The sequence below is a fragment of the Aquarana catesbeiana genome, linkage group LG13, assembly GCF_042186555.1.
Source record: "Aquarana catesbeiana isolate 2022-GZ linkage group LG13, ASM4218655v1, whole genome shotgun sequence".
Classification (NCBI taxonomy): Eukaryota; Metazoa; Chordata; class Amphibia; order Anura; family Ranidae; genus Aquarana; species Aquarana catesbeiana.
The window spans coordinates 212,802,790-212,824,511 of record NC_133336.1 but is presented as its reverse complement, the minus strand read 5'-3'; the positions used below and the strand labels follow the sequence as shown (position 1 = coordinate 212,824,511).

The 21,722-nt window shown below is 50.2% G+C and overlaps 1 long non-coding RNA gene across 1 annotated transcript; it reads left to right on the top strand.

Moving 5' to 3' along the window:
- Positions 1-294: 294 nt before the first annotated feature.
- Positions 295-8,455, top strand: LOC141116355 (uncharacterized). Its single transcript, XR_012237025.1, has 3 exons — positions 295-437; positions 1,431-1,556; positions 8,198-8,455. It is a non-coding gene; the product is annotated as an uncharacterized lncRNA (long non-coding RNA).
- Positions 8,456-21,722: the final 13,267 nt, after the last annotated feature.

Genomic DNA, 21,722 nt, shown 5'->3' with positions numbered 1-21,722 from the left:
CCAAGTCCTTGAAAAGCTAATTTCTGTTATATCAAAGAGGGCTGACAGTTGTAAATCACGAGATCATTAAACAGGTACTCAGGTTTTCAGACACAGGGCCCCCGGAGATAGCCTCTTGCTTAGGTGGGAAGCATGATGACATGATGATAAACTTACAGCCAATCAGAATTTGAGGCAACTCTGAACCAATGGACATTTAGGAGGCTTCAGAGGTAGCCAGTCAGAATTCAATGCCACTTCTGAACCAATGAGGTGATCCTGAGTTTTGATTTGTAGGAATGGGGTATTCTAACAACATAAAAACAAAAGCCTGGAGACGCTAGCTCTCTTCGGCTCACGGTCTAGAGATGAGACATGATAACATAAGGGCTGTCTAGGGAATGTATCTGTATTATCTATATAACTCTTCTCTTCTCTCTCACTTTTTTCTATCCTAGGTAATAACTTGATATCATGTGTATGACCATTATAACAATATTTTGTATCATTGGTAACATCGTTGTTTTTAAGGTTGTATCAGTTATGTTATAGTTTCTAACCTCGGATTAATACAAGTTTCTTTTCTGTACAATAGTAAGTTTAAATAAATTAGATTGTTATCCTTTTCACACAATTATCATTCATCCTTAATTTCATGGGTTGATTCATATAGATAAAAGGTTTTAATCACTTATGTATCATTAAGAATATAAGTGAGGTAGATAAACATAGCCTTGTCAGTACCTACCTTTCCTCAATACCAGGGGGAGTACCTACCTTTCCTCATTATACAAGAGGAGTACCTACCTTTCCTCAATATACAAGGGGAGTACCTACCTTTCCTCACTACCAGGGGGAGTACCTACCTTTCCTCATTATATAGAGGGAGTACCTACCTCTCCTCATTACCAGGGGGAGTACCTACCTTTCCTCATTACCAGGGGGAGTACCTACCTTTCCTCATTACCAAAGGGAGTACCTACCTTTCCTCATTACCAGGGGGAGTACCTACCTTTCCTCATTACCAAGGGGAGTACCTACCTTTCCTCATTACCAGGGGGAGTACCTACCTTTCCTCATTACCAGGGGGAGTACCTACCTTTCCTCATTACCAAGGGGAGTACCTACCTTTCCTCATTACCAGGGGGAGTACCTACCTTTCCTCATTACCAGGGGGAGTACCTACCTTTCCTCATTACCAGGGGGAGTACCTACCTTTCCTCATTGCTGAGGGCAATTGTTATTAATATAAGGCATAGAAAACTGTGACTGCGGGGGAGGGAACAATAGAGTGTAAGCTCCTCTGGTTCAGAGTCTGATGTGATTGGCTCAGTGATCTCTGTACATCACTGCAGTATATGTCAGCGCTATATAAATGTATAATAATAATAATAATAGTGGATGAAGAGGTTGGAGATCAGATGATGGAACCTCCTAATATGTTTGTACAGGTCCTGTTGCTGGAGAGGGATATACGGGGTTTGGTGGAAGAATTTAATAGGATCACAAACAATGAAGGAAATACTATGAAAACAAATGATCTGACGGTATATATGAATACTCCAGAGACTCTCAAAGTAAGAAAATCATTTACATTATAATATGGACCCCCAAGTGTCATTGTTCTGGGGCCCCCAAGTGTCAGAGTGTCATTGTTCTTGGACCCCAAATGTCAGGATGTCATTGTTCTGGGACCCCCAAGTGTCAGGGTGTCATTGTTCTGGGACCCCCCAAGTGTCAGCATGTCCTTGTTCTGGGGCCCCCAAGTGTCAGGGTGTCATTGTTCTAGGACCCCAAACTGTCAGGGTGTCATTGTTCTTGGACCCCAAGTGTCAAGGTGTCATTGTTCTTGGGCTCCCAAGTGTCAGGGTGTCCTTGTTCTGTGGTCCCCAAGTGTCAGGGTGTCCTTGTTCTGTGGTCCCCAAGTGTCAGGGTGTCATTGTTCTGGGACCCACAAGTGTCAGTGTGTCCTTGTTCTGGGGCCCCCAAGTGTCAGGGTCTCCTTGTTCTGGGGCCCCCAAGTGTCAGGGTCTCCTTGTTCTGGGGCCCCCAAGTGTCAGGGTGTCATTGTTCTTGGACCCCAAGTGTCAGGGTGTCATTGTTCTTGGACCCCAAGTGTCAGGGTGTCCTTGTTCTGTGGTCCCCAAGTGTCAGGGTGTCATTGTTCTGGGACCCCCAAGTGTTAGGGTGTCCTTGTTTTGGGGCCCCCAAGTGTCAGGGTGTCCTTGTTCTGCGGTCACCAAGTGTCAGGGTGTCATTGTTTTGGGACCCCAAGTGTCAGGGTGTCATTGTTCTGGGACCCCCAAGTGTCAGGGTGTCATTGTTCTGGGGCCCCCAAGTGTCAGGGTTTCCTTGTTCTGGGGCCCCCCAAGTGTCAGGGTCTCCTTGTTCTGGCCCCCCAAGTGTCAGGGTCTCCTTGTTCTGGGACCCCAAGTGTCAGGGTCTCTTTGTTCTGGGGCCCCTCAAGTGTCAGGGTCTCCTTGTTCTGGGACCCCTAAGTGTCAGGGTGTCCTTGTTCTGGGGCCCCCAAGTGCCAGGGTGTCATTGTTCTGGGGCCCCCAAGTGTCAGGGTTTCCTTGTTCTGGGGCCCCCAAGTGTCAGGGTCTCCTTGTTCTGGGGCCCTCCAAGTGTCAGGGTCTCCTTGTTCTGGGGCCCTCCAAGTGTCAGGGTGTCATTGTTCTGGGACCCACAAGTGTCAGGGTGTCATTGTTCTGGGACCCACAAGTGTCAGGGTGTCATTGTTCTGGGACCCACAAGTGTCAGGGTGTCCTTATTTTGGGACCCCCAAGTGTCAGTGTGTCCTTGTTCTGGGGCCCCCAAGTGTCAGGGTCTCCTTGTTCTGGGGCCCCCCAAGTGTCAGGGTGTCATTGTTCTTGGACCCCAAGTGTCAGGGTGTCCTTGTTCTCTGGTACCCAAGTGTCAGGGTGTCCTTGTTCTGTGGTCTCCAAGTGTCAGGGTGTCATTGTTCTGAGACCCCCAAGTGTTAGGGTGTCCTTGTTTTGGGGCCCCCAAGTGTCAGGGTGTCCTTGTTCTGGGGCCCCCAAGTGTCAGGGTGTCCTTGTTCTGGGACCCCCAAGTGTCAGGGTGTCATTGTTCTTGGACCCCAAGTGTCAGGGTGTCCTTGTTCTCTGGTACCCAAGTGTCAGGGTGTCTTTGTTCTGGGGCCCCCAAGTGGCAGGGTGTCCTTGTTCTGTGATCTCTAAGTGTCAGGGTGTCATTGTTCTGGGACCCCCAAGTGTTAGGGTGTCCTTGTTTTGGGGTCACCAAGTGTCAGGGTGTCCTTGTTCTGGGGTCACCAAGTGTCAGAGTCTCCTTGTTCTGGGGCCCCCAAGTGTCAGGGTGTCATTGTTTTGGGACCCCCAAGTGTCAGGGTGTCATTGTTCTGGCGCCCCCAAGTGTCAGGGTCTCCTTGTTCTGGGGCCCCCCAAGTGTCAGGGTCTCCTTGTTCTGGCCCCCCAAGTGTCATGGTCTCCTTGTTCTGGGACCCCAAGTATCAGAGTCTCTTTGTTCTGGGGCCCCCCAAGTGTCAGGGTCTCCTTGTTCTGGGGCCCCCAAGTGTCAGGGTTTCATTGTTCTGGGGCCCCCAAGTGTCAGGGTCTCCTTGTTCTGGGGCCCCCAAGTGTCAGGGTCTGCTTGTTCTGGGGCCCTCCAAGTGTCAGGGTCTGCTTGTTCTGGGGCCCTCCAAGTGTCAGGGTCTCCTTGTTCTGGTACCCCCAAGTGTCAGGGTCTCCTTGTTCTGGTACCCCCAAGTGTCAGGGTGTCCTTGTTCTGGGACCCCAAGTGTCAGGGTGTCATTGGTCTGGGACCCCCAAGTATCAGGGTCTCATTTATCTGGGACCCCCAAGTGTCAGTGTGTCCTTGTTCTGGGGCCCCCAAGTGTCAGGGTGTCCTTGTTCTGGGGCCCCCAAGTGCTAGGGTCTCCTTGTTCTGGGGCCCCCCAAGTGTCAGGGTGTCCTTGTTCTGGGGCCCCCAAGTGTAAGTTTGTCATTGTTCTAGGGCCCCCAAGTGGCAGTGTGTCATTGTTCTGGGACCCCAAGTGTCAGGGTGTCATTGTTCTGCGCCCCCCAAGTGTCAGGGTGTCATTGTTCTGGGGCCCCCAATTGTCAGTGTGTCATTGTTCTGGGGCCCCCCAAGTGTCAGGGTGTCATTGTTCTAGGGCCCCCCAAGTGTCAGGGTGTCATTGTTCTGGGACCCCCAAGTGTCCATGTGTGTCATTGTTCTGGGACCCCCAAGTGTCAGGGTCTCCTTGTTCTGGGGCCCCCAAGTGTCAGGGTGTCATTGTTCTGGGGCCCCCAAGTGTCAGGGTCTCCTTGTTCTGGGGCCAATAAGTGTCAGGGTCTGCTTGTTCTGGGGCCCTCCAAGTGTCAGGGTCTCCTTGTTCTGGGGCCCTCCAAGTGTCAGAGTCTCCTTGTTCTGCTACCCCCAAGTGTCAGGGTGTCCTTGTTCTGGGACCCCAAGTGTCAGGGTGTCCTTGTTCTGGGACCCCAAGTGTCAGGGTGTCATTGGTCTGGGACCCCCAAGTATCAGGGTCTCATTTATCTGGGACCCCCAAGTGTCAGTGTGTCCTTGTTCTGGGGCCCCCAAGTGTCAGGGTCTCCTTGTTCTGGGGCCCCCCAAGTGTCAGGGTGTCCTTGTTCTGGGGCCCCCAAGTGTCAGAGTGTCCTTGTTCTGGGACCCCAAGTGTAAGTTTGTCATTGTTCTAGGGCCCCCAAGTTGCAGTGTGTAATTGTTCTGGGACCCCAAGTGTCAGGGTGTCATTGTTCTGCGCCCCCCAAGTGTCAGGGTGTCCTTGTTCTGGGGTCCCCAATTGTCAGTGTGTCATTGTTCTGGGGCCCCCAATTGTCAGTGTGTCATTGTTCTGGGGCCCCCCAAGTGTCAGGGTGTCATTGTTCTAGGGCCCCCCAAGTGTCAGGGTGTCATTGTTCTAGGGCCCCCAAGTGTCAGGGTGTCATTGTTCTGGGACTCCCAAGTGTCAGGGTGTCATTGTTCTGCACCCCCAAGTGTCAGGGTGTCATTGTTCTGGGGCCCCCAATTATCAGTGTGTCATTGCTCTGGGACCCCAAATGTCAGGGTGTCATTGTTCTGGGACCCCCAATTGTCAGGGTGTCCTTGTTCTGGGACCCCAAGTGTCAGGGTGTCATTGTTCTGGGACCCCCAAGTATCAGGGTCTCATTTATCTGGGACCCCCAAGTGTCAATGTGCCCTTGTTCTGGGGCCCCCAAGTGTCAGGGTGTCCTTGTTCTGGGGCCCCCAAGTGCTAGGGTCTCCTTGTTCTGGGGCCCCCCAAGTGTCAGGGTGTCCTTGTTCTGGGACCCCAAGTGTAAGTTTGTCATTGTTCTAGGGCCCCCAAGTGGCAGTGTGTCATTGTTATGGGACCCCAAGTGTCAGGGTGTCATTGTTCTGTGCCCCCCAAGTGTCAGGGGGTCCTTGTTCTGGGGTCCCCAATTGTCAGTGTGTCATTGTTCTGGGGCCCCCAATTGTCAGTGTGTCATTGTTCTGGGGCCCCCAATTGTCAGTGTGTCCTTGTTCTGGGGCCCCCAAGTGTCAGGGTCTCCTTGTTCTGGGGCCCTCCAAGTGTCAGGGTCTCCTTGTTCTGGGGCCCTCCAAGTGTCAGGGTCTCCTTGTTCTGATACCCCCAAGTGTCAGGGTGTCATTGTTCTTGGACCCCAAATGTCAGGATGTCATTGTTCTGGGACCCCCAAGTGTCAGGGTGTCATTGTTCTGGGACCCCAAATGTCAGGATGTCATTGTTCTGGGACCCCCAAGTGTCAGGGTGTCATTGTTCTGGGACCCCCAAGTGTCAGGATGTCCTTGTTCTGGGGCCCCCAAGGGTCAGGGTGTCATTGTTCTAGGACCCCCAAGTGTCAGGGTGTCATTGTTCTTGGACCCCAAGTGTCAGGGTGTCCTTGTTCTGGGGCCCCCAAGTGTCAGGGTGTCCTTGTTCTGTGGTCCCAAAGTGTCAGGGTGTCATTTTTCTGGGACCCACAAGTGTCAGGGGGTCATTGTTCTGGGACCCCCAAGTGTCAGGGTGTCCTTATTTTGGGACCCCCAAGTGTCAGTGTGTACTTGTTCTGGGGCCCCCAAGTGTCAGGGTCTCCTTGTTCTGGGCCCCCCCAAGTGTCAGGGTGTCATTGTTCTTGGACCCCAAGTGTCAGGGTGTCCTTGTTCTGGGGCCCCCAAGTGGCAGGGTGTCCTTGTTCTGTGGTCTCTAAGTGTCAGGGTGTCATTGTTCTGGGACCCCCAAGTGTTAGGGTGTCCTTGTTTTGGGGCCCCCAAGTGTCAGGGTGTCCTTGTTCTGGGGTCACCAAGTGTCAGGGTCTCCTTGTTCTGGGGCCCCCAAGTGTCAGGGTGTCATTGTTTTGGGACCCCAAGTGTCAGGGTGTCATTGTTCTGGGACCCCCAAGTGTCAGAGTGTCATTGTTCTGGCGCCCCCAAATGTCAGGGTCTCCTTGTTCTGGGGCCCCCCAAGTGTCAGGTTCTCCTTGTTCTGGCCCCCCAAGTGTCATGGTCTCCTTGTTCTGGGGCCCCCAAGTGTCAGGGTGTCATTGTTCTGGGGCCCCCAAGTGTCAGGGTCTCCTTGTTCTGGGGCCCCCAAGTGTCAGGGTCTGCTTGTTCTGGGGCCCTCCAAGTGTCAGGGTCTCCTTGTTCTGGAGCCCTCCAAGTGTCAGGGTCTCCTTGTTCTGGGACCCCAAGTGTCAGGGTGTCATTGGTCTGGGACCCCCAAGTATCAGGGTCTCATTTATCTGGGACCCCCAAGTGTCAGTGTGTCCTTGTTCTGGGGCCCCCAAGTGTCAGGGTGTCCTTGTTCTTGGGCCCCAAAGTGCTAGGGTCTCCTTGTTCTGGGGCCCCCCAAGTGTCAGGGTGTCCTTGTTCTGGGGCCCCCAAGTGTAAGTTTTTCATTGTTCTAGGGCCCCCAAGTGGCAGTGTGTCATTGTTCTGGGACCCCAAGTGTCAGGGTGTCCTTGTTCTGGGACCCCAAGTGTAAGTGTGTCATTGTTCTGGGACCCCAAGTGTCAGGGTGTCCTTGTTCTGGGGTCCCCAATTGTCAGTGTGTCATTGTTCTGGGGCCCCCAATTGTCAGTGTGTCATTGTTCTGGGGCCCCCCAAGTGTCAGGGTGTCATTGTTCTAGGGCCCCCCAAGTGTCAGGGTGTCATTGTTCTGCACCCCCCAAGTGTCAGGGTGTCATTGTTCTGGGGCCCCCAATTATCAGTGTGTCATTGCTCTGGGACCCCAAGTGTCAGGGTGTCATTGTTCTGGGACTCCCAATTGTCAGGGTGTCCTTGTTCTGGGGCCCCCCAAGTGTCAGGGTGTCCTTGTTCTGGGGCCCCCAAGTGTCAGAGTGTCCTTGTTCTGGGACCCCAAGTGTAAGTTTGTCATTGTTCTAGGGCCCCCAAGTGGCAGTGTGTCATTGTTCTGGGACTCCAAGTGTCAGGGTGTCATTGTTCTGCGCCCCCCAAGTGTCAGGGTGTCCTTGTTCTGGGGTCCCCAATTGTCAGGGTGTCATTGTTCTGGGGCCCCCAATTGTCAGTGTGTCATTGTTCTGGGGCCCCCCAAGTGTCAGGGTGTCATTGTTCTGGGGCCCCCCAAGTGGCAGAGTGTCATTGTTCTGGGACCCCAAGTGTCAGGGTGTCATTGTTCTGCACCTCCCAAGTGTCAGGGTGTCCTTGTTCTGGGGCCCCCAATTGTCAGTGTGTCATTGTTCTGGGACCCCAAGTGTCAGGGTGTCATTGTTCTGGGACCCCCAATTGTCAGGGTGTCATTGTTCTGGGGCCCCAAGTGTCAGTGTGTCATTGTTCTGGGACCCCAAGTGTCAGTGTGTCATTGTTCTGGGACCCCCAATTGTCAGGGTGTCATTGTTCTGGGGCCCCCAAGTTTCAGTGTGTCATTGTTCTGGGGCCCCCAAGTGTCAGTGTGTCATTGTTCTGGGACCCCAAGTGTCAGGGTGTCATTGTTCTTGGACCCCCAAGTGTCAGGGTGTCCTTGTTCTGGGGCCCCCAAGTGACAGGGTGTCATTGTTCTTGGACCAACAAGTGTCAGGGTGTCATTCTTCTGGGGCCCCTAAGTGTCAGGGTGTCATTCTTCTGGGGGCCCAGGTGAACTCTTCAGCAGAGAAGCCCCCTTTCTATGTTGCAGTTCCCAGGCTCGGTGGATGAAAAGGGTGCAATGTAACGTTGTGTATTCAGTATATTGGAGGAATGATACTTTGTGTCTTCTCAGGGTCAGAATTTGATTCGGAGGACTTTTGAATTATTGGATCAAAACCAAGATGGAAAATTAGAATACATTGAATTTGTGAGGTTTCCAATGCAACACATCGCCACATTAAATGAACATTAAACCCAAAAGCGAGGCCGGCTATGGAAGGTGCCGCTACGTCTCCCGGCAACAACCAAATCCACCGTATAAAATACAAAGGAATGAAAATTAATAATGAATGAAAATTACAAATTCAATAAAGGAGAACTAAAGGCAAAACCTTTTCTGTTGTTTTTGGATAAAATAAGGGGGAGGGGCTACATCCTATTGGTAAGATTTCCCTTCACTTCCTGTTCCATATTCAAAACAGGATGTGAGAGAATATCCTCGGTGGCCCCATTGGAAGATTTCCCCTCTATTCCTGTTCTTGTGACAACCCAAACTTTTGCAAAGTTACTTTCAATGATCATGGTCACCAGGGCAAATATAGAGGAGGAATCTCCCTAATGGGGAAGACCATTCTCAGCTCTCACAGAAAAATTCCTTTCAGTGAGACCATACACTATGTATTCTGATTGTACAACCTTTGGGTCTTTGAATAACCATCTTTTGTGGTGGCCGGTCCTCTTCTCACGATTACAGGGAGGAGTAATTATTAGCTTATTGGGAGTGAACTTTGTGAAAGGTCAGGAAGATGTCCCCCCGGGCCATTGATGGAAAGTTCAATCATCATATAATTATAATTATTATTTCCAGAGGGTGAGATCGGGGAGATTGAATGACAACCGACTCTCAGTTCTGAAATCTGAAGCCCTCACTTTGACCTTCTGGTAACATTGTGACGTTAAAATCCACCAATATCACATGGAGATTTATTACCAATCATACCAAAATAATTGCTGGTAGTTGAGGGAACTCTGGAACCTTCTATGTGGTGCAGTTTTGGCAGAAGGACCTGCAGCCATAGACCATAATTGGTCACTCTTGTTGTTTTGGTGTTTACTCGGGGAGTTACTGTGGATCTTTTGTTTACCTGTTTATTTAAAGGGTACAATACTAACCATATCTTTCTGATCTGATCCATCCTCACTGCGAGGATTCCCTGTCCTATAGACATACTCATCATCCTGACCTATTCTGTGTCTGCATTCACATTTCTTTAGTAAAGGACATGGGCGGCTCGTTTCACTCCGAATTGAGATTCGGGGGAAAATTGTTCGTTATTCTGAAATTTGGATGTATCTAAATTTCCGAATTACAATAATTAATGAATTTAAACGCATATGACAAACCAAAATTTCCGACGAAATCCAAATACAAATAGTTACCAAGAAGAAGAGAATAGAAAATAAAGGAATAGAAGAGAATAAAATAGAATATAACTGTAATGAAAGATCCCACACTCCACTTGAGTGCTTTTGTCTTATACCGCTTCCTCCCAGTCTGAATATAGATATGAGATATTCCAACTGCTGACAACCAAGAACTAGACAGTACTCGTTTGGCTGCTGAATATTATTATTATTATTATACAGGATTTATATTGCACCAACAGTTTGCACAGCGCTTAACAAAATGAAGGCAGACATTACAGTTACATTACAATTTGGTACAAGAGGAATCAGAGGGCCCTGCTCGCTAGAGCTTACAATCTAGGAGGGGGTCAATTGATACAAAAGGTAATAGCTGTGGGGGATGAGCTGATGGAGAAAGTGAAACAGTGTATTAGATAGACGCAGCATAGGCTTCTTTAAAGAGAAGGGTTTTCAGGGATTGTCTAAAGATGGATAGATTAGGGGACAGTCGGACAGATTGGGGTAGGGAGTTCCAAAGGATGCGAGGAGCTCTGGAGAAATCCTGAACATGAACTGTTTTTTGAAACACGGATACACAGAGGTAACACTCGGGACAATCCCCCCTCCCTTTGCATTCAGGGCAGGGTAGACTGTCCAATCAGCAGGGAGAGCTGTTGGAGGAATTCCCCCCTCCCTCCTCACAGCAAATACACATACACATCCCATAATACTTTCTCCCAAGGCAGACAGACACAATAGAACAATGGAATACAGCCACACCCCCAAACGACCCAGCAGAGAGCATACCATAGTATGAGACAATAGACAATATATACAGTTGTGCTGAAAAGTTTGCATAACCTGGCAGAAATTGTGAATTGTAAGAAAACCAAAAGAGGGTATGTGCCCCAAGGGGGATATTATGGGCAGTACAACACCAGGAAATATTTATATGGTGCAAGAATAGAATACAGTAGTATTGTTTAAAAAGATTATCACACAGTTTTTATTGTTTACAAAATATGCAAAATATCTACAAACATAGAATCAATATAAGATCAAAGAGATGGAGGAGACAACAATCAATTGTGATCTAACTGCTAGAGTGTTGTAATAGATCATCCCAGTAGACCCAAGGGTCAGCTCACTGGAGTGAACATAAAACAGCACAGGACACTCTACATGTTTCGGAATAACATAGAAAGACTCAGTTCTTTCTATAATGTATGTTTCCTTCCTCAGGAGTTTCAAAGAAGCAGTTTTGATGTGTTTAAAACATTTGTCTCTTCATTGTAAACATTGTACATAGATATATTGAGAGATGGGCTCCCACAGCCTTGGGTCCAATGGGTTAATTAGGTTTTCTAGTCACTGATACAAGCAGTAATTGTTATTGGAGAAGTAGGAAGAGAGATTTTGGGTACTATGCAGAGTTTGGCTTTGGCGTTGACCCCAAAAAAGACGGCAGGCCAGGGCTCACAAGAGCCACCACTGGTGGATGGACTTGGCATGTATCTTTGGTGGTTCGCTGTAATGACACACACTGCAGGGAAAGCAGGCTCCTCTCAGCTATGTAGCTACAGCTTACACTATAGAAAGAACTGAGTCTTTCTATGTTATTCCGAAACATGTAGAGTGTCCTGTGCTGTTTTATTTTCACTCCAGTGAGCTGACCCTTGGGTCTACTGGGATGATCTATTACAACACTATAGCAGTTAGATCACAATTGATTGTTGTCTCCTCCATCGCTTTGATCTTATATTGATTCTATGTTTGTAGATATTTTGCATATTTTGTAAACAATAAAAACTTTGTGATAATCTTTTTAAACAATACTACTGTATTCTATTCTTGCACCCTATAATTATTTCCTGGTGTTGTACTGCCCATAATATCCCCCTTGGGGCACATACCCTCTTTTGGTTTTCTTCCTTATATATGGGATGTGGCAGAGACCCCCGGAAAAACTTAAACACTGGTTCCTCCCTATTTTCTTTATTTTGAAATTGTGAATTGTGGCATTAATATTGAAAATATGACTGATTGTGCCAAGAAAAAGTTTTTTTTTAAGGATATCACATTAGTAATCACATGAAGCCATTTATTATCACATTAGTTTTTTGGATCCTTTTTAAATCATAATGATAACAGAAATCACCCAGATGGCCCTGATCAAAAGTTTTCATACCCTGGAAGGTTTGGCCTTGTTACAGACACAGAAGGTGGCACACATGGGTTAAAAATGGCAATTAAAGGTTAATTTCCCACACTTGTGGCTTTTTAAATCTCAATTAGTGTCTGTGTAAAAATAGTCAATGAGTTTGTTAGCTCTCACATGGATGCACTAAGCAGGCTAGACACTAAGCCATGGGGAGCAGAAAAGAACAGTCAAAAGACCTGCGTAACAAGATTGTGAAACTTTACAAAGATGAAAAAAGGTTTATAAAAATATATCCAAAGCACTGAATATGCCAGTCAGTATTGTTCAATTTCTTAATAAGAAGTGAAATATTTGGGGATCTCTTGATACCAAGCCAAGGTCAGGTAGATCAAGAATCAAGAAAGATTTCAGCCACAACTGCCACAGGAACTGTTCGGGATGCAAAGAAAAAACCCACAGGTAACCTCCGGAGAAATACAGGCTGACCCTCTACATATCCCCCCTGTTCCAGGCCAGGAGTCTGGACACCACAAATCAAGTGGCAATAGACCCACATTCTGATGTACCTTTCCTGGTCTATGTACCACTACAAACTTGAAGTCCTGTAGAGCAAGGAACCACCGGGTGATTCTGGAGTTTTTGTCTTTATTTTGGGCCATCCACGTAAGGGGTGCATGATCTGAAACTAACTTGAAGGGTTGGCCCAACAAGTAGTAGTGGAGTGTATCCAAAGCCCATTTTATTACGAGACCAGTGGCATACTAAGTGGGCGGTGTGGGGGGTGGGCCGCCCTGGGTGCCACACACTGGGGGTGGTCAGGCCAGCGCCCCCTCTCTGCGACTGATGCGGAGACAGAGAGCGGATTAAAGCAGCGCAGCGGCACGGCGCAGTGACAGGCAGCAGCAGGTAAGAACACAGTACACACATTGAGAGCCTGTAGTGGCTTTTCAAATGAGTGGGGTGTTCGCCACACCTGAGTGACACCCGTGTGACACCCATCAGCGCACACCAGACCCGCAACGATCCCCTTCTCTCGTGACCGTGCCGTGGCTCTGATCTGTCTCAGCTGTCTCACACAGCCGAGCAGAGTGAAGCTGCCGGTGCCACCCCCCCTCCTCCATGTAGTATACATGTACTGTGCATCATGTCCCACGCTGATCATCTGAGCCGAGGCCCAAGGTACATTATGGTTCTGAAAGGGGGGTATGTATTGTAGGGGGGTGTCTGCACTCTAGGGGGGGTCTGTATTGTAGGGGGTCTGCACTCTAGGGGGGTCTGCATTGTAAGGGGGTCTGTATTGTAGGGGGTGGTCTGCACTTTAGGGGGGTCTGTATTGTAGGGGAGGTTCTGTACTGTGGGGGGGGGTCTGTATTGTAGGGGTGTCATAAGCCAGATGTGACCAGAACTGTGTGACTGCGACAGAGTGAACCAGACATAAATAGGTGAAAGTAAGTTTATTTAAGGAAAATGAATATGTGAACACACCACAAATACAAGTGAACAACCAAACAATCAGTGATATTAAACCAACCAGCATATGTAGCAAGAGGGAGTACCAGAATCGTAGTCAAGCCAGGCTGAGGTCATAACACGGAATCAGTAGCTGGGAAGGGAGATAAACAGGACAAGAGAGGATGGATGGATAACAGGAGGGATGGGTCAGGTACAAGGTTTAGAGTCCAGAGTCCAGGGTTCAGGGTTCAGGTAACGGACAGGAAACAGGATCAGCAGGTTCCAGGTTCCAGGAATTAGGAATCAGGCTTCAGGTTCAGGGTAACAAGATGCAGATCAGGGCTCAAGGACAATACCAGGGTAACATAAGTGTGCAATTGCCGGGTATTTATACTGCAGCTCTGCTAATTAGCATCAGGTGACACCTGTCTGCAGAGGGGAATACCTGCTCCATACTGCCAGGATCCATCCGCTGGTGGACGCCAGTGCTGCGGCCCAAAGATGACATAACATTAACAGGGAAAAGCTCTCCTGACAGTTCCAAACTGCCAGGAGACCCCTGTTGGTGGACCTCAGTACTGCATGCCAAATAACAGATATTACCAGCGGATGGAAAATTTCCTGACTGTACCCCCCCTCAAAGGAGCGGCCTCCGGACGCTCCAACTGGTTGTAATTGTCCATAGTCTATGGCATCAAGCAGAATAACAGATGGGGGTATGTCAGGCTGGGTCACAGGCACTTTAGGCTGGGCATCAGGAACATCAGGGCAGACAGCAGGCACGTCAGGGCAGACAGCGGGCTGCGGGTCCTCGAACTCGGCAGCAGGCTCTGGGTCCTCGAGCTGGGCAGCAGGCTCATTGGCCTGGACAGCGGGTACTGGAATTTCAAACTGGGCAGCCGGTACTGGAACTTCAGACTGGGCAGCAAGCACAGACACTGGCACATCAAGCAGAACAGCAGGTGCTGGCACAACAAGCTGAACAGCAGGCACATCGGACTGGATAACAGGTACTGGAATTTCAAACCAGGCAGCCGGTACTGGAACTTCAGACTGGGCAGCAAGCACAGACACTGGCACATCAAGCAGAACAGCAGGTGCTGGCACAACAGGCAGAACAGCAGGTGCATCGGACTGGATAGTCGGTACTGGAACTTCAGACTGGGCAGCAAGCACAGACACTGGCACATAAGGCAGAACAGCAGGTACTGGCACAACAAGCAGAACAGCAGGTGCATCGGACTGGATAGCAGGTACTGGAACTTCAAACCGGGCAGCCGGTACTGGAACTTCAGATTGGACAGTGGGCACAGGTGCTGGCACATCAGGCAGAACAGCAGGTACTGGCACAACAGGCTGAACAGCAGGTACATCGGACTGGATAGCAGGTACTGGAACTTCAAACCGGGCAGCTGGTACTGGAACTTCAGACTGGACAGTGGGCACAGGTGCTGGCACATCAGGCAGAACAGCAGGTGCAGTGGACTGAATAGCAGGTACTGGAACTTCAAACTGGACAGCGGGCACAGACATTGATACAACAGGCTGAGTAGCAGACATTGGCACCTCAGGCTGGGCAGCGGACAGGAGCACTTCAGGCTGGACAGCAGATGGTGGCACTTCAGGCTGGGCAGCAGACGGTGGCACTTCAGGCTCGGCAGCAGGCATGGGCACTTCAGGCTCGGCAGCAGGCATGGGCACTTCAGGCTCGGCAGCAGGCATGGGCACTTCAGGCTCGGCAGCAGATGGTGGCACTTCAAGCTTGGCAGCAGATGGTGGCACTTCAAGCTCGGCAGCAGGCACCGAGATGTCAGGCTGGAAGGCAGGCACCGAGACGTCAGGCTGGAAGGCAGGCACCGAGACGTCAGGCTGGAAGGCAGGCACCGAGACGTCAGGCTGGAAGGCAGGCACCGAGACGTCAGGCTGGAAGGCAGGCACAGAGACGTCAGGCTGGAAGGCAGGCACTGGGATGTCAGGCTGGGTTGGATTAGTTGGTGCGGAGGCAGGTTGGGTTACTGGCAGGATCGTCTTAGTTGGAAAAAACTTTCGTTTTTTCTTTGGCTTAGCCACTGAAGCTCTGTAGGTGAGGGGTGCAGCAGACTGGAAAGGAGGATTGGGATATGGCAGAGAAGAGGTAACAGTAGCTGGAGGAAGTTCCTGTGGGTAGCTGAGAAGAGACAGGTGGGTTGAATGCAGGATAGGTACAGGGAGCAGAGACTGGATATGAGTATTTGGTTGGCAGCAGTGTATACTGAGCTGCAACTGTGGTTGACATGGGGGATGGGGAAACATACATTTGGGTAGGCTGGTGTTTGGTGGCAGAGGTGGTTTGTTTGGCTGGAGCTGCTTGCATCATGTCAGACCATGCTGAAAGTATAGGTTGTACAAACTGTGCTTTTAAACCTCCCTGTCTTACAAAAGACTGAGCAGACACAATGCACTCAGCAATCACCTGTGGGGAACAGGCTGAGTAGTGCTCACAAAAGTCAGCTGGATCATCTTCAAAAAGCCACACTAGGGATACAACCTGATTCATATCAAAAGGAGGAGTGAAATCATCACGGCCCTCTGGAATACAGGGCAGGGCCAGCTCAGTACAGATCTTGATCAAAGGCTGCACCTCCCCAAACAATATATAACCCTGATCGACCAGGGAGTGAGCCAAACGTATAGTGGCAAACAACTGGTCACTAGACCATCCTTTCAAAGCCTGGCAGCAATAATCACCACTTTCAGATGCCAGCAGAGAAAAATAAATAACCTCATCGGCATTCATGTTTGCAACCAACTGAATCAAAATGGTTCCCCTGTGCAGCCACTTCTGGTCAGGGATGGCCCTGGTATTCTGTCATAAACCAGATGTGACCAGAACTGTGTGACTGCGACGGAGTGAACCAGACATAAATAAGTGAAAGTACGTTTATTTAAGAAAAATGCATATGTGAACACACCACAAATACAAGTGAACAACCAAACAATCAGTGATATAAAACCAACCAGCATATGTAGCAAGAGGGAGTACCAGAATCGTAGTCAAGCCAGGCTGAGGTCATAACACGGAATCAGTAGCTGGGAAGGGAGATAAACAGGACAAGAGAGGATGGATGGATAACAGGAGGGATGGGTCAGGTACAAGGTTTAGAGTCCAGAGTCCAGGGTTCAGGTAACGGACAGGAAACAGGATCAGCAGGTTCCAGGTTCCAGGAATTAGGAATCAGGCTTCAGGTTCAGGCTACAGGTTCAGAGTAACAAGATGCAGATCAGGGCTCAAGGACAATACCAGGGTAACATAAGTGTGCAATTGCCGGGTATTTATACTGCAGCTCTGCTAATTAGCATCAGGTGACACCTGTCTGCAGAGGGGAATACCTGCTCCATACTGCCAGGATCCATCCGCTGGTGGACGCCAGTACTGCGGCCCAAAGATGACATAACATTAACAGGGAAAAGCTCTCCTGACAGTTCCAAACTGCCAGGAGACCCCTGCTGGTGGACCTCAGTACTGCATGCCAAATAACAGATATTACCAGCGGATGGAACATTTCCTGACAAGGGGGGTCTGCACTGTAGGGAGGTCTGTACTGAATGGGGTGGTGTCTGCACTGTAGGGGGGTCTGCACTGTAGGGGGGTCTTTATGGGGGGCTGTGTAATGTAAAGGGGTCCAGACTAAGAGGAGGTACTTTCCGCTTCCAATCCCGCAAACACCTGCAGAGGACTGGGCTCACTTCCTGCAGGTTCAGCAACCTGGTACTGATCCTTAGTAACAACCTCCTGCAACACAGTATTATTTACCACCTCTGTGGGTTCTTGCTTTTTGGGGGAAAACCCCAAACCTTTGAGCTTTTGCATATACAAGTCCCAAAGCATGGGGCAGTCTCGCCCGATTAATAAGTCATGAGGTAATCCCAGGACCACCCCAACTTTTAGTGTAGCTGTTCCTTCTGGTATACACAGGGTCACTCAGGCCACCGGATAGTTTTTACCATCACCATGCACACAGGTGACCCCGACCTGTTCCCTTGGTACCAGCTTTCTTGGCAACTCGTCCGATCGGAGCAGGGTGACGACACTCCCAGAGTCAAGGAGCGCTACCTCCTCCTATCCATTGACCCGCACCACACACTCATGCAGATTCAGGCTGGTTGCAGCACATAATGCATGGGCATACATGGAGCGACAGTGACCCATGTCGCACTCCATTGATTCTTCCCAACTTGGGCACTGGGCCACCAGATGACCCAGTTGATGGATGGACCAACAGCAAACCTCATGGGGTTTCCCCTGCCTGGAAGCTTAGGTCCTGGGGTGCTCCTGGCAGTTTTATTATACCCCCGAGCAGCCACCATGTGATTACCGGGATCCACAAAAATGAAATGTAACCCCCCTAATGTAACCCTCCCCCGTGTAATCCCCTATTGTAACCCTCCCCCGTGTAATCCCCCTAATGTAACCCCCCTGTGCAATCCCCCCAATGTAACCCTCCCCCCGTGTATTACCCCTAATGTAACCCCCCTGTGCAATCCCCCTAATGTAACCCGCCCTGTGTAATCCCCCTCATGTAACCCCAATGTATATCTCCCCTCCCTACATTTACAGACCTCAGATCAGCGTGGCTCTGGCCACACAAATGTCCCTCCATCTAGGCTCTGTCTGCTCTGAGGAGTGTAATTGTGATAGGCAGCCAGCACCTCTCCTTGCCTGCCTGTCACAATAATAGGCAGTGCCGGTTCCCGGAAGACATGTGGGCGCCGGGGGCACTGGGCTATGGGACTGCAGAGCTGTCTGTCTCTGCCTCATCATTCTTTCTCTTCCTCCCCCCCGAACATCACATGGAGCTAAGGAGCCACAGAAGAGATACCGGAGTGTGCAGGGGAAGTGTCAGAGAGGTTACCTGGTTGGGCGCCGGGGCGCGCCGGGGCGCGCCGGGGCGCGTTGGTGCTCGTGTCCCTGTGCGTGCTGGGGCGCGTGTCCCTGGGGGCACTGGCGTGTCTGGGCTAGCCGGCCGTGGCGTGCGGAGTGGCGTCTGGGCGTTCGTGCTTACGCGCATTCGCGCTAGCGCGCGTCCGCCTGTGGGCATTACCTTTGACATGCCCGGTAGTGTGGGCGTGCACGCCGGTGCGGAGGCGCGGCGCACCTTGGTGAATCGGCGCACGCACGAGCACGGCGTTTTGGCGCCAATCAGCCTATTTGAAGCCTGCCTCTACACTGACTCGGTGCTGCCTGATCAAACAGCTCTGTGTCTTGTTCCGTGATCATCCTGTGTTCCTGTATCTCCATAGTGTTTACCCGTTGTGACCCGGCTTGCCTTTGGACCTTCCTTGACTGCTGCCTGAACCCGACCCCGGCTCGTCTGACCTTGTTTCTGCCTTCTCCCTTGTACCGTTGCCGCCAGCCCGTTGCCGACCTCTGCCTGTGTGTGACCAGCCTGATTAGCTCCTGCTCAGCATCTGCTCTATCAAGCCTGAAGCTCTACCGGTTGCTTGCCAGACCACCGTGCTCCAGGACCCTAACATCAGGCCCTCATACCATTCCGCATTCGTGGGCCTCCTGTCTACTCTACCAGGAGCCCCGAATCGGATACGTAAGGGAGCCTACCCTCTGCCCAAGTGGACTCATCTGTCTGGTAAGTGTGGGACCTGACAGTATCAGGCAGCCATGACTGAGTCCGGGCAGGGGGCCTCCCCCATGGATGAACTGTGCAGGCACCTAGCGGGCCTTACTCAAGCTGTCAAAAGCCTACAGGAGGGCTATACCAGACTGGAAGGGCAGGTCCAGGCCCTCTCAGCCTCTCCTCCAGGAGCAGTATCTACCAACCCTGCCTCAGCACCCTCTGTAGTGATGCTTCCACCAGAGCCCAGGGTGCCTACACCCGAAAAGTTTTCCGGAGAATGCAGTAAGTTCCGGGCGTTCCGTAACGCATGTGAACTATACTTTGCATTACAACCCCGTACGTTCTCCTTGGAAGCTACTAAAGAGGGGTTCGTCATATCCTTGTTGTCCGGCGAGCCTCAAACCTGGGCCCACCATCTACTGGAGCAAAAGGCTCAATCTCTAGATTCCTTGAGTGGCTTTTTCCTAGCCATGTCTCAGCTGTATGAGGACCCTCAGCTAACAGCCACGGCAGAAGCCGCCTTGCATTCCCTTCAACAAGGCCGCAGAGCGGCCAAAGATTACGCCGTGGAGTTTAGGCGTTGGAGCTCGGATACGGAGTGGAATGACGCAGCTTTGCGTCACCAATATCGGCTGGGGTTGTCAGATCCTCTAAAGGATGAATTAGCACGAGTGGGGGTACCTCAGACACTAGAGGAGCTAATCAACCTGTCAATCCAAATTGACTGCCGCCTCAGAGAGAGACGCTCTGAGAGATCTGTTGGCCACCCACGCCTCACCTGGATGTTGCCCAGGGCCCCTAGTGCCCCGAACCAAGCTCCGCCTGTCTCGCCTACTCCAGTCCAGGAGATCCCTGAGCCCATGCAGTTGGGACTGCTCCGTCGCTCTCTGACCCCTGAGGAGAAGACACGTAGACGCACACTCAACCTGTGCCTGTACTTTGGGGAGCCTGGTCACTTTGCAAGAGCATGCCCCAATAAAAGACATAAGTGCCTGCCGTCTTCCTCGTTGTGTGCACCTGTCCTACCTAGTGCCGGTAACCATCTAACATTTTCCATTGTATTACAGTTACCTGGAAGGAGCATCCCAGTACCGGTCATCATTGATTCGGGAGCATGTAGTGGATTCATTGACCGGACCTTCGTCGAAACCCATCATATCCCCACTCAAACTAAAGCCCAGGGATTGGCAGTTTTCTTAGCGGACGGCTCCACCCTCCGCTCCGGACCCGTTACCCAAGAAACGGTTCCTCTATTGGCCACCATTGGCCCTGAACATCAGGAACTTTTACGTCTAGATGTCATCTCCTCTCCTCTCTTCCCAATTATCCTAGGAATTCCCTGGCTACAGGCTCACAATCCTAGTATCAACTGGTCTACGGGCAAGATCCAGTTTTCTTCCGAATATTGCAAACAACACTGCTTACGGGGGACCCCATTAACTTCCTCCCAATGCCTGTGCATAGATTCAGAAACTAAATCCTACCAAGATCTTCCCGAACCTTACCGGGATTTCCTGGATGTGTTCAGTAAAAAGGGGGCAGAAACCCTTCCAGTACATAGACCCTATGATTGTCCAATAGAACTTTTACCGGGTACCGAAGTCCCTTTCGGGAGGATCTTCCCTCTAACTGAGCAGGAGCTGGGCACCTTGAAAACCTATATAGATGAAAACCTGAAGAAAGGGTTCATCCGTCCTTCCACGTCTCCAGCTGGGGCAGGCATCTTTTTCGTGGAAAAAAAAGATCACTCCTTAAGACCCTGCATTGATTACCGGGAGCTTAATAAAATCACTATAAAGAACAGGTACCCGCTACCCTTGGTTCCCGAATTATTTCAGAGATTAGGATCAGCTACCGTTTTTACTAAGTTAGACCTCCGTGGAGCCTATAACTTGATCCGCATAAGAGAAGGAGACGAGTGGAAGACGGCCTTTCGTACTCGATTCGGACATTACGAGTATCTCGTCATGCCTTTTGGTCTGTGCAACGCACCGGCGACATTCCAGCATTTTGTCAACGATGTCTTTCATAGTTACATAGTTACATAGTTACATAGTAGGTGAGGTTGAAAAAAGACACAAGTCCATCAAGTCCAACCTATGTGTGTGATTATGTGTCAGTATTACATTACATATCCCTGTATATTGCGGTCATTCAGGTGATTATCTAATAGTTTCTTGAAGCTATCAATGCTCCCCACTGAGACCACCGCCTGTGGAAGGGAATTCCACATCCTTGCCGCTCTTACAGTAAAGAACCCTCTACGTAGTTTAAGGTTAAACCTCTTTTCTTCTAATTGTAATGAGTGGCCACGAGTCTTATTAAACTCTCTTCTGCGAAAAAGTTTTATCCCTATTGTGGGGTCACCAGTACAGTATTTGTAAATTGAAATCATATCCCCTCTCAAGCGTCTCTTCTCCAGAGAGAATAAGTTCAGTGCTCGCAACCTTTCCTCATAACTAAGATCCTCCAGACCCTTTATTAGCTTTGTTGCCCTTCTTTGTACTCGCTCCATTTCCAGTACGTCCCTCCTGAGGACTGGTGCCCAGAACTGGACAGCATACTCCAGGTGCGGGCGGACCAGAGTCTTGTAGAGCGGGAGAATTATCGTTTTATCTCTGCAGTTGATCCCCCTTTTAATGCATGCCAATATTCTGTTTGCTTTATTAGCAGCAGCTTGGCATTGCATGCCATTGCTGAGCCTATCATCCACTAGGACCCCCAAGTCCTTTTCCATCCTAGATTCCCCCAGAGGTTCTCCCCCCAGTGTATAGATTGCATTCATATTTTTGCCACCCAAATGCATTATTTTACATTTTTCTACATTGAACCTCATTTGCCATGTAGTTGCCCACCCCATTAATTTGTTCAGGTCTTTTTGCAAGATTTCCACATCATGCGGAGAAGTTATTGCCCTGCTTAGCTTAGTATCGTCTGCAAATACAGAGATTGAACTGTTTATCCCATCCTCCAGGTCGTTTATGAACAAATTAAATAGGATTGGTCCCAGCACAGAACCCTGGGGG